This window comes from Gopherus evgoodei, chromosome 5, assembly GCF_007399415.2.
Source record: "Gopherus evgoodei ecotype Sinaloan lineage chromosome 5, rGopEvg1_v1.p, whole genome shotgun sequence".
Lineage (NCBI taxonomy): Eukaryota > Metazoa > Chordata > Testudines > Testudinidae > Gopherus > Gopherus evgoodei.
In genome coordinates, this window is record NC_044326.1 from 110,620,018 (window position 1) to 110,633,252 (window position 13,235).

Consider the following 13,235-nt stretch of genomic DNA (forward strand, 5'->3'; position numbering starts at 1 on the left):
TCTATCAACAGGAGCAGCTGTGGTTGGTATTACCAATGTTTTCACTAAAGAGTAACAAGACCTGCTAGCACTGGCAATTTAAGTTAGTAAGTAAATTGAGTGCTGATACTTGGAAAGTCAACAGTAAGAACAGAATTACTACTTGTAGCTTTTAGATACCTCAATGCAGAAAGGGGGGGGGGGGGAAATAGCATGAAGAATTAAATGAAGCCCAACAAATGTTTACGATTTCCTTCCTTTAAAATACTTAATATCACAAGAGGCAAAGGAACAGGTAAAATGTCTTCACACTTGCAAAAAATCTGAAATTTATCATTTGTGTTCTGGACAAACAGAAGCACAGTTGTTTCATTTCCTCTTTCACTTCGATGTAAGACAGATCCTGCATATGGTGTTAGCGATTTTATATTATTTTTATATATAATATGTAAAATATATAAAGAGGCCCACCAATAGATCAGTCTTTTTTCAGTTCACCTTTTAGAGAACAAAGATTACAAAAGGAATACAACATGCTTTTAATAAACGCAATTAACATTATGTAACAATTTCACTCGAGTATGTTTTTAAAATCCTGAGAAATCTGAACAGACATGGTTTCTTGAGTGGCTTCACAAAAGGGAATGAAAATAGAGATTTAGAATGAAAGATTTGTCCAGTCATAGCAGTTATGAAATCAATACAGTAAAACCAGAAGTCTCAATCTCAGATTTCTCAGTTAAAATAGCAATTGTCTTGAATTTCATTGAAAAGGGAGTGTTAACTGCCATTTATGTAGTCAAAAGTAAGTCAGTTTACTTATTCTTCTTAGTATACTAAAAGATTGCAGAGGGATTTTAAAAAGAATTCTTCACAGCTAACCTCTTAAGACATCAAGAAGTCATGAGTGCAAGGAAAGCAAACTAGCCCCTCTTTCTATAATGGATTAGTGTTAGAAATCACATGCATTTCACTTACAAGTTACTAAAACCAAACACTCTGCTATATGTCGAAGGTTTAAGAAACTTAAGACTTGAGTATTGTGATGCACAGACATATGGAAATGTTGATGATGCAGCTTAACACCTTTATTGCTGAAGTAGCTTTCACATTCATCTTGGTCTGTGGTGAGTTTACAAACACTTGAAATAAAAACACTTTTGACCAGTTATGGTTTTAGCAAACTCACCACTTGCTAATACTTTAACAGCAAAAGAGAAAAATGCAGGTCAATATGGCATTAAAGAAGATTTCAATTTTCCTGTCCCTTCAGTCAAACAAGAGTATCACTATGTAGGACAGCAGTTATTGGAAGGCACACAAAAAAGTTAACCTATTTTTCTGTATTGCCTCACCTCTCAAAAGTTTCTTCAAAAAATACTCTTATAAGTAGTAATTTTTTTTCTGCTCCAGTAGAAAGTCCTGACAACATAAACCAGTTCACTTTGTAATTTTTCCTTCAACATTGCAGAAAACTGTTCAGCAAAACAGATACAGCATTGATGAGGTATTATATTTTATTGGACCAACTTCTGTTGTTGGGGGAAAGAGAAGCTTTTGAGCCTCCACAAAGCTCTTCTTCAGGTCTGGGAAAAGAACCTAGAAGAGCTCTGTGGAAGTTCAAAAGTTTCTCTCACCAACAGAAGTTGGTCCATGAAAATATACTGCATCACACACCTTGTCCTTAATATCCTGGGAGGGACACAGCTACATCAACACTGCATATAGCAAAACAGAGGTAACCAATGTTGACCGTCTTCCCTCCTAAACATTTAATTTAATCTGAGGTGTTAATGTCAAAGCTTAGTTCAGACCATCTATAGAGCTAATGTAAAGCATAGCAATCAATTGCAGTCTAGGCACTTCAACAAAAACAGCAGCAGACAACTTCACTCTATAACACCCCTTCCCATTCTTATACAATAGATTCTATGACTTCACTCTAAATCAGGACATGTTATACTGGCTGTTATCTTTTATTTGTGGTACTTTGCCATTTTAACTAGAAAGGTAAGTGTGGCATCTCTAAGTCAATCTAAATGGGCCTGTATTTGTTTGCTTTTGCAACAAATCACACAACTTATGGATCAACAAGGCCTGAATTTACAGTTGGAGACCTCAAACGTTTTGTATTGCAATGTTTCTCCTGCAGTTCTGCCAAGCAATGGCAGAATGAAATTAATAGTATTATGGTCAATTTTTCTACTGCTATTCAGACATAGGGGTAGCTGTTCTTTCCAAAGAAATCAAGATAAATCCCATGTGAAATGTCTTTAATTACTCAATTTGTGCATGTTTTTCTATTAAATGGCAGAGATTCTTCAATTTTATGAGATTTTAGGTCATTTTCTGGTACATCATAATATTGATAAGATCCCTATGTTGTTACAGGGTGATTCTCTAAGAACATTCCCAACAGGATGAGAAGCGGTTTCATTTTAATTCTTGAAATGATACTAGGGAAAGGAGAAAGAATGCCCTAGGTTGGGGTGGGCAAACTTTTTGGCCCTAGGGCCACATCTGGGCATGGAAATTGTATGGTGGGCCATGAATGCTCACAAAATTGGGGGCTGGGGGTGCAGGTTCCAGGCAGGCTCCCAGAAGCAGCGGCATATGTCCCGCCTCTGGCTCCTATGAGAAGGCGTGGCCAGATGGCTCTGCACACTCCCCTGTCCGCAGGCACCGCCCCCTGCAGCTCTCATTGGCCATGGTTTCTGACCAATGGGAGCTGTGGTGGTGGCGCTTGCGGTGGGAGTAGCATGCAGAGCCTCTTGGCTGCCCCTACACTTAGGAGCTGTAGGGGGGTCATGCCACAGCTTCTCAGAGCCATGCAGAGCAGGGCAAGCCCCTGACCCTGCTCCCCAGCTGGAGCCTGAGAGCATATTAAAATGTCTGCAAGGCCAGATGTGGCCCCTGGGCCATAGTTCACACCCTTGCCCTAGGTTCAATGTGTAGTCTCAATTCCTCTAAAAAGACGTGTGGATGAAAAATGAGATTACATCCATGTACATGAGAATGGTCACTTTTCTCAATGTCTAGCTAAAATCTGTTAAGATCCACTGGAGAACTCCTCTAAATACTAGAAGTGTCATAACAGATGACTCATCTTCAGTTGAGTAGAAGCAGTCATATGGCATTTAACAACTGAGATATATTAATATTTACACTGTCACTGGACTATCCAATTTGATCTGGGAGAAGCAACAGATCTGTTGATATGTTATGTTCTTTTACCAAAAACTGCCAACAGCACTTAGAGCCCTAGGCGGGCTCTTTAGTTTGTAAAAACACACACAAAGATAAGTGAGATTGTACTGTAGATAGAAAAAATTGAGGTTTGCACTGCAGCTTCACAAAGGTTGTAAGAAGCAAATTCCATAGACCAGGGAGAGTTACAAAAGATACTGGAGGTCTTCAGAGCAATAAGTTCAGACTAAAAAAACGGAGACATGAGATCTCTCTTTTAGTGTAAGAGGGATTTTCTAATAAATCTAGTAAAAAATGCAAATACTTAAGCTAGAGGTAGAAACACCTGACTGCCAGTGAAAGAAATCCCATCTAACAAAAATGAAGCGGAGGACAAAGCAAAGTTCAAAGCAAAGCAAAGTGTATATGTAGAAAGATTGTGTGTATCTATAGCTTAGCTAATACTAAGAGTTTGAAAGTTATAACATTTGAGTTTCAGGACTCTTTACTCCTCAAGTCACACCCACCATGGGTATTTACTCCAATATGGAGGTACCCATTTTACCCATTAAGAAAATGGTTTTAGATACTGGTTAAAAATGACTTTCCTTGTCAGCATATAAGTAGCCTCAACAGCCTGAAGGACCATGGTTTTGGCTGGCCTACTGTGATTAGATAAAACATGTCTTGATTTTAAACAAATTTAATGGGTAAAAATTCCTGTGCAGAAAGCATCGTATAGCACATCACATTTCAACTGCTACACAAACATTAAACTTCAAAAGCCTGATTAGGTTAACACTCCTTGTGCGCCTTCATTCCCTCATTTGGGAAGATGCATTTTTCATCCCTCTTAGCCCTACTACTTGTGTGGCAAGCTAGAACTAAATTGTGCAGCAAGGCCAACTGATTTCAGAAGTGCTCCAGCAAGAACCTGAGAATTCTGCACAAGAGTCAATGTCAAAATTTTAAGTTCATTTTCACATTTAATATAAATCAGCCTAGTTGTTAGAATACAGAACTTAGGTTTATTTGTTTCTCACTTAGCTAGTTACAGGGGTATACAAACAAAGAATAAAAAAAAAAAATCAGTCCGCCTGTGTATGGGCCTTCTCTCACTAGGATAGTCTGAGGCCTTGTTCTTAGGCTAAGGCCTTTGGCTAAGCATCAGGGGCAGCCATAAGCTGTGAAATGTAGGGTCATATCCAAACCAGTCACTCTGAAGTAAGGTGGTACTGGGCTGCTAGGAAGATGATCCTGTCCTGATAGTTCCCATCACCACCAGATAAAGAAACAGATTAAGATGTTTAAAGAAAACTTAGTTTGATAGCATCCTGTCTGGCAAGAAATCACTTAACCACCATTGTTATGAACCCTCATTTCTGTATTGTTTTAGTCTTCTATTGTTCATCTGTCTGGTTCTCTAATTGTTTCTGTCTGCTGTATAATTAATTTTGCTAGGTCTAAGTTAATTAGGATAGTGGGATATAATTGCTCAAGAGAATTATGTTACAATAAGACGTTAGGATTGATTGGTTAAGGTATAGAAGAGATTATTATAAAAACTAGGGTCAAACAGGAAGCGGAAGGGAAACTGGAATCACCTTCGTTAATGGGGGGGAACGGGAACAGGGACAAGGGGTAAACGCTCTGCAGTGTCAGAGTTGGGAAAGGAACACTAGGGAACAGATTATCGACATATAGAAATAAGCCTGACTGGTGTAAAGGACTTCAGAACATGCTTGCTTGGAAACTAACCCCAATAAACATTGCATTGTCTGCACTTCGGACTTCTGGTCTTTTTGTTTGCTGTGCGTGACAAGAACCAGGGAAGTGGAAGGGTGAAGGGAAAGCCCTCTAACACTAGTTTTCACAATGTTTATAGTAATACTGAATTCTACTTTATGGTATTCTCAAATGTCATGCGTTGTTCGTTTATGTTACAGCTACATTAAAGAAGCTATCAATGAAAAGACAGAGGTATTTTGCATTTGGGTAGTTGAAAAATTCCATGCTGGCTTTTAGATAATAGCGATAGGCATCTCTAAGCACCTCCTCCTACAGACAACCAAAAAAATCATGATGGCACTTGGAATCTGGAAAAGCGTGAGGCCATTTGGGTTATGGCAGTCAAGAAAAAATTGACATTTTTCACATTAGGAAAGGCAAACATCTGATCTTTCCTCTCATCCTTTGAGGCAAGGGGGGTGGAAGAGACCAAGGAAGACTGATTTGGGAGTAGGGGGGAGAAGAGGACAAGGGACCATATTTCCTCCTCAGGTCAGTGATCAGCTGCCCCAATACCTGCCACTGCTTACAGCAGCAGTGAGCAAATATTCTGGCAGAACCTTTCAGCCTGTCAGTGAAATAAATAGTTTCAATATTAGGCTTTGAAAGTTAATATTTCATTGAGCTGAATAGGAGCACCTCATCTCTGACTAAGGAAGATAATGTTTACATTTGATACACTTTAAGGTTCTCTTTACAATCACAAGGCCTGGCAGTTTTTTAAAAATTAAAATGAAGCACCATTCTGTAGTAATTTCTCTGTCTACAGAAAACGAGGGGCCCTGTTTACTCTTTCGATCCCTTATTTGTGTCACTCTGCTTGTTCCCTCTAGTTCCCTTAGTCTTAGTCTCCTCTTCTTTTTTTGGAAGGCATATTTAAGGATACTCCATTAGGATTCCTCAAAAAATTCCTAGCGTAGATTCCATTTGATAAGGAATAGACCTACCTCCATCTTGAGACAGCTAATGATACCTTTTTTCAGTTTACAGGGACAGTTCTGAGAAACATGAACAGTATTTCCAAGCAGCTGACTCATCTACAGAGATCTCAGACCCAGCTGGGAAGGAATAAATGAATGACCAGACTTGGTTCAGAACTTGGATGTACTACTACTAGAGGGAAGTATTAGTCTTGTAATAAAAGCATAAGACTAAAAATCTGGTTCTCTGTCTGGATCTGCCATGGACTTCCTGTGTAGCTTTGGGCAAACCACCTCTGTATCTCAGTTTTCAGATCTAGAAACTTGTGATAGCCATATTAAGGATTAAATGTACAGCATTTTAAAGCACTAATTAAGGATTAATTACACTCTACTGTTCCTGTTAAATACACTGCACCTCACAGTGCTCTAAGTAGCAGTACAAGTAATTTGACCCAGTAGGGAAACTTATGAACATGGCAAGATAGTTGGGACAGTGAAAAAAAGACACCCTCAGTTATGATCATGACAGATTTTAAAACACAAATTCAGCATTTACTAAGAGTTTCTGCTAAATTTTTGGCTTAGAAGTTTACAGTAACTTTGTATTAAGTAGTAATAAGAAGGGAAAGAAATGACAATACAGAGGCAGCCATTTCCCCCAATATTCCATGTGCATATGAAAGCAACTCAGTGGTTTCAAGACAAGAAATATTTTCCATCACTGTACTGTAAAAGTTAATTGCTAATTATATTTGTGCAAAATGGCCAAGTCATTGTTGATACTGGGAACCATAAGTGAATTTCTTGGGTTTTGGATGGAAAGTAAACCAAAATTTTAACACTAGTTTTTGCTTAAATATTTTTGTATTACTGTATTTAAGCACACACATTTATAAGTGTGGATCACATGTAATTTCAAACACTGAATTGTGCTCCAAGTACACACCACCCTATAGAACATGAAAAGCTTGAATTTTGCAACAAAAAAAGACTAACTCAACTGAGACCCCTTTTTCAGATATTTAAAAAGGTTTGAGAGAAAAGACATCTGAAGGGAGAATGAAGACCGCTGAGAGGATCAATGGCACAGCACTTGTGTGCTAACACAGTTCCATACACTGGGTACAGTTAAGAACATTTCAGAAATATAGCAGCTAATGTAAAAATTGTTAGAGACCTGATAATTTTAGAAGTTAGAATTTAATGTATTACAGCTGCCTTCTTGCAAGACACCTTACATAACAGGCTCTGTGTCCACTCTTCTCTCCGTCACTTGTTAGAGTTTGCATTCCATGTCATAGCTGCTGCCCCTTCCTGGTCCAAGTTGAAATAAATTCTACTAGTTCAAGATGAATGCCAGTTGACTTCACCCCCCGGATTCTAGCGGGTGCTTTTTTCTCTCCTACTTTCATAAAGTGTAATAATCTAATGGGGAGTTTAAGACTTGATTCTGAAGATTAAATAATTAAAATAGATTATTCATTAGAAAAATACATTGCAGTCTTCTGGTAACCAGTGAAAGAGGCACAATAGAAGAGGCTGAATTGATCTGCTAACATTTCAAATAGTTTGTTTAAACTAAGAATGAGAAATTACAGACCAAAATGTAATTCCAGCAATATTTAAGCCCTAGCAAAAAGACATTTAGACATCAGAGAGCCTTCTCAAAGTACATTAACTTTACACTTAAAACATCAACACCCAAGAATGCATTATTAAATAAATCTTCCCTCATGGGAGGAGACTTGAGGACTACTCTGTGACAGGAAGGATTGAAAGGGTCTAAAAAGAGGGATAAGGAAAAGAGAAAATGTAAGCCTGTGTTAAGATTAAAAGTGGAAGTTAAATGCCTTTCCTAAAACAGCCACTCATAGCAGACATTAGAGTACTAGAATTAGTTATTATTGGAGCAGAATACCAGATAAAGTCATAATAGTTCCAGTGCTACTCATATTTAGGTGGTGTCTCAAACGCAAGTATGACCATCAAAAATACATACAAAGAGACATCTGGACAGTAACAAAATATAACTAAACAAAATTCATTATACCTATTACAAATATAAAATTAAAAACAAGTCACAGCTTATAAGTAACAAGTAAGTCAAATGTTAATATTTATATTAAAAAGGCATTAAATTATTAAGAAAGTAAACACGGGCTAAAGTGACCAGAGCGAACAGGCAAGGAATAAAGCCATCATACAAAAACAGGTACAGAAAACACTGAAGACAAGCCTGAATATCACGGATATATTTAAAAACACCACATTTTCATTCTCATTAATTTGCCAGTACATTCCATACCTTTCAGGTACATTCCTGTTTTGTCTTTAGGACCTAAGCTCTTGAGGGTAAAACTTAAGATTATGCAGTGTCTAGCAATGTGGTTCTGGTCAGGACTGGTGGATGCTACCACAGTATAATTGTTACATATAAAAAGAAAACCCCCACTTTAAAAGAACATGCACGTTGTAAGTTAAGTACTCAAAAGTCTGGAAGTTTCAGACCTCAGGTGCAACTTTAATTCAGCTACCTTGTACATGTGCATGAATTATGTTAGTCTAATTATGATCAAAGTATTTAATTGACAGGACCCCTGCCTGAATCAGTGCACAGGATTGTGTAGTTGAGGACCTGTCTCATTTGTTATAGAAGTTAGAATGGGTACAGAGAATAAGGCAGGGATTACAGAAAGAGAGAGAGAAAGGACTCATGGTTAAGGCAGTTGAATGTCACTCCAGAGAGCTGCATTCTATTCTCACTTTTCACACAGTTCCTGATGCTGGGGAAATTACTTAAACCAAACTTCATAGGTGACCACTACCTGTTTTCTTCATTTTCTGAATGCCTAACTCAAGACACCTTAAGCTCACTGCAACTGAAGTCAGCTGTAGTTGTGCTCTCAACATATCAAGTACTACAAAAAGGCTAAGTAATTTTGTTTTAAATGGCCATATGCATCTCAAATTAGGCATGCAATATGAATGTATGCTTTCAGCCTTAATCTCTTTGCTTCAACTCATTCTCCATAAAATTGGGTTATCCCTGTCTCAAGAGTGTTGGGAAGACAACTTCATTAATGTTTGAAGCACTCAGATGCTACGGTAGACACCTCAGAAAGACTAGGCAGAAATTAATTAATCTTTATTCAGTGCAGTTTGGACAATGTGAAGTAAATAAGAACTAGGACCACATTTCTTTTTATCCTTATCTTTCAGTATATCGAACAGCTACCCATTTAGTGAGTAGCGTTCATCCTGTACATCTAAATTCTGGCATTTCTCCAATTTGAGAAGCTTTGCAATCTTCACGTACAAGAAAATCCTTATGTTAAAAATATTTCCAAGTTTTTTTTTTTAAAAAAGAGTAAAAAAAACCCAAACTATCATGTGGAACATACTGACAACCCTCCCTTCTCCTCCAACATGGGTCATCAGCAGAGCTGGAACCTTTAGAACCACAGCACAGAACACCACCTGAGATAACAGTAAGAAACACATTGGCAATTTGCTAGTAGGTGGAGGACTGTTCAAACTCAGGAATTCATGGTTCAATTCTAGTTTCTGGAGTTCTCTACTCAGACTCTTCTGTCCCCATCCCTCAAGCCTTCTTGTTTTCCTCTGCTCCTATCTAATCCCACCCCTACCCCAGACATTGTCCCCAACCCTCTGCATCTGAACCAAGTTTTATCCCCCCTTCTCCATGCTGCTTGGGAGCCAGTAGAAGGAGTATTGACAATAGAGGATTGACAGGATAGCGTCCCCATGTTCTCACACTGATGCCCCTGCAACTAGCAAGTACAACTGAAACAGAGAATCCTGCTCAGGCCCTTGTGTCCTGGGCTGGAGCATACTCAGTGCCAATCAGAGAAATGTTCTGCCAAATAAACAAGCCTCTACTAAACAGACAAATTATGATTTTTCATACTAGTAGTTCAGCCAAGCTTGGGTAAATTTTCCACAGAGACAGCAAATTTCAATTCCCTGTAACAAAGCATGGAGACACTACAGCTTCTGAGAATATTCTGAAGATGTTCTATAATGGGCAAAGTTAGGCATCATAACTTTCACTTTTAGTGAACACACAATCGCTATTTAGATTCACATTGAACCTCATGTCAGCATGTCACTTGATTTACTAATCCAGGATTCTTTTACTTTAAATGTTAAAGTATTCAAGGTCAATTTTTGAAATTCTTAGTGCAGCTTTTCACTCATGTGAGGCCTAGCTACCACTTAACAAGTGACTATTTCTTATGGACCCTCACTTTTTATGAATAAAACAATGTGAATGAGAGCTTATGTACATGGGGAAATGTACTAACAACTATATGACATGCATCCGACGAAGTGAGTATTCACTCACGAAAGCTCATGTTCCAATACGTGTTAGTCTACAAGGTGCCACAGGACTCTTTGCTGCTTTTACAGATCCAACCTAACACGGCTACCCTTCTGATACTTAACATAACTATACTACTGCTGCAGATATATTGCTGTAACTTCCAGCATGTAAATCTTCTGAAAGAATGTCCACACAGGAAGTTACATCAGTACACTTGTAGCAATATATATTTTACTAGTACAATTACACTGGTATATTTCCTTGTGAAGAAAAGCCCTAAATCTTGGAGAGGATAAATAAAGATTTTTGAAGTTTAAGAGGCCCCTGATTGGCCCTCTCTTTTTTCATCCCTTCAAGGAGCAAATGCCCTGCTGTGATCCCAGATAGGGTTGTACATCACTGGCTGTGATATAAGATGTAACACCACCACCGGAAGCAGAAGCTGCCTCCACAGAAGAGACTGTTTTATGCATAAACAGCCACTGGAGCGCACCCTCAAAACTATTGGGATAATTCTGGAAATGGTTAATCACCTCTCAAATGCGAAAGAGGCTGACTAGGGAAAGATGAAAAGTACTTGGACTCTCCACCCACACAAAGGATGGTATAGCACTGAAGGGAGTGATGGGAAAAGGGATGTTCCAAGGAAATGCTCCAAGGAAGCTCAGTGAGCCGATAAGTTGACTTATCCTAAACTCTCCACCCTCAGGCAGGACCATTCCTACTCTCTCAAAGACCCTCTGATCTGCGATTGTGAAGGGATCAGAAAAGACATACTGTAAGCTTTACGCAGGACCGCATCTTCACATCTCCAAACTGACTTCACTAGACAGCTGAAATTCTGGTTTCTTCTCAAACCTTCCACTTCGACTCTACTCCTCTTGGGGAGATTGCAGGGGTGGGGGCAGGGGAAGAGAGAGAAGAGGAGGAAATTTGACAGCTACTTAAACCCTTCTCAAACACACACTAGGTTGTTTGGATCCCTCTGCCTTTTTCATCTCAGCTGCAGATTGCATCATGCTCCTATTGACATATATAATGCTTCAAGTAGCAGAAGAGTGAAACTAACCAGGTGTAAGGAGCAAAACCTGTTCCTCTTCTCTGCTCACCCACAGTAGTCAGAAACAGAATTTATGCCCCTGGTGCTTTTAAGGCAAGTGAAGCACATGTTGGAGCACAGACTGCAACACCAAAACAAAGGTGGCTGAGGTAGTATCTTTTATTACCCAACAGAAGTTGGTCCAGAGACTCTTCTGAGCTTACAGAGCACTTTAGAGCTGTGTAAACTCAAAAGCATCTCTCTTATCCATGGAAGTTTGTCCCATAAAAGATACTACCTCTCTCAACTTGTCTCCCTAATATCCTGGGACTGACACAGCTACAACATTACATATAACAATGCAAGGTACCAAATTTTGTCATTTGAAATAGAAACTCCACAACATGAAGAAAAATGAAGCACAGCTTAACAGCAACATCTACTTCCTGAGCAAATGCAAGGAATGAAACATAACTCTTGACCTCTACGTACAAAACTAAATATCCTGAACAGCTCTGCAGACAGACTTCATAAAAACTGAGGAATCACTTACTGCACCTCACATACTCCAGAAAGGACCAACTCAGACAAGAAATCACCACGTTCCCACATACTGGAAGAAAAAAAGATCAGGGAAGTCACCTGAAAATCATGCAAGAAATCTAACTATCAAGAAAAGCTAACGACAGCCATCCAACACAAATATAAGAAGTGGAACCAACTACTCCACAACCTACAAAAGACTCTACCTCCAGGAGAAACCATGGCACCAATACCTACTAAATGAACACTACATGATGCCCGAACATCAAGACTACTGCTAATGAACCAAACTATCTGCACTCTCTAAGGGTAGGTCAACACTGCAACTGACAACTCACAACTGGCCTGTGCCAACAGACTCAGGCTCATACAGTTTGGACTAAGGGTCCCTTTAACTGCGGCGCAGACATTTGGGTTTATCTGGGCTTCAGCTGCAGCTCTGGGACCCTCCCACCTCCTAGGGTCCTAGAGCCCAGGCTCCAGCCCGAGCATTTACACCACCATTAAATAACCTCTTCACCCAAGCACCAGCCAAGGATCTTTAATTACAGTGTAGACATGCCCTGAGGGACTGAACTTCTGCTCTGCCGCAGAACCGGATACCAGACTAAGAGCAAGTCTACAATACAATTGATGACCTATGTAACTACTGCAGTGGCTCATGTCCACATTACCCACTTTTCTGTCAGTGATGTGTGTCTTCACCACGAGCACTTCCACTGACTGAAGAGGGGTCGTGTGCGCACGGGAGGGAAAGGGAAAGAGGAGAGAGTACTGAGAGCCAGGCTTCTCACCTCTCCACTCCTAGGCGGGAGCAGGGAGGAAGCTGCCTGTGGTTTCTCACCTCCAATGGTGACATCTGCACCCAGAGTCCAGTTGGCTGCTGACCCCAGGGCTTCCAGAAGGGAGCCCAAGTGGCAGCCCAAGCCGAAAGCCTGGGTGGCAGCCTGGCTTATAGTAGAGACCCAGTAGCAGCATGTCTGGGAGCCAGCTTTGTTGTCCATTTCATGCCACCAGCAGAATATTAGCCAACACCAGATATAAGTAACACAGCATCTACACAGACAAGAGCGAACTTAACCAGGTGTAAGGAGCAAAATCTGTTTCTCTTCTCTCCTCAACCATAGTAATCAGAGACAGAATTTATGCCCCTGGTGCTTTTAAGGCAAGCGAAGCACATGTTGGAGCACAGACTGCAACATCAAAACACGGACACTGCGTCACCCTAACTACACTGACATAAGCCCTACGCCTCTCGTGGAGGTGGAGTTATATCATCAGTGTAGTAGGGCAATTACATCAGCGGGAGCAAGGCTGTAATGTAGACCAAGCCTCACGTGACTTTCTCTGTCCTCACCTTCCTTTCCTCCCTATGACTTGAGGGGTGTTAACACATTTCAAGGTACCATCTAGCTCGAAGTTTCATTGTGTA

General features: G+C 39.8%; 1 protein-coding gene and 1 long non-coding RNA gene across 2 annotated transcripts in view; one reads left to right on the forward strand and one right to left on the reverse strand.

Moving 5' to 3' along the window:
• LOC115652452 overlaps positions 1 to 9,163 on the forward strand; it is a 51,224-nt gene extending 42,061 nt beyond the window's left edge. Inside the window, exon 4 of the long non-coding RNA XR_004000651.1 lies at positions 5,937 to 9,163. This is a non-coding gene — a long non-coding RNA (uncharacterized LOC115652452). The remainder of the gene's footprint in view (positions 1 to 5,936) is intronic.
• UBE2D3 (ubiquitin conjugating enzyme E2 D3) overlaps positions 1 to 13,235 on the reverse strand; it is a 30,569-nt gene that overhangs the window by 11,263 nt on the left and 6,071 nt on the right. The gene's annotated exons all lie outside the window — the stretch shown is intronic.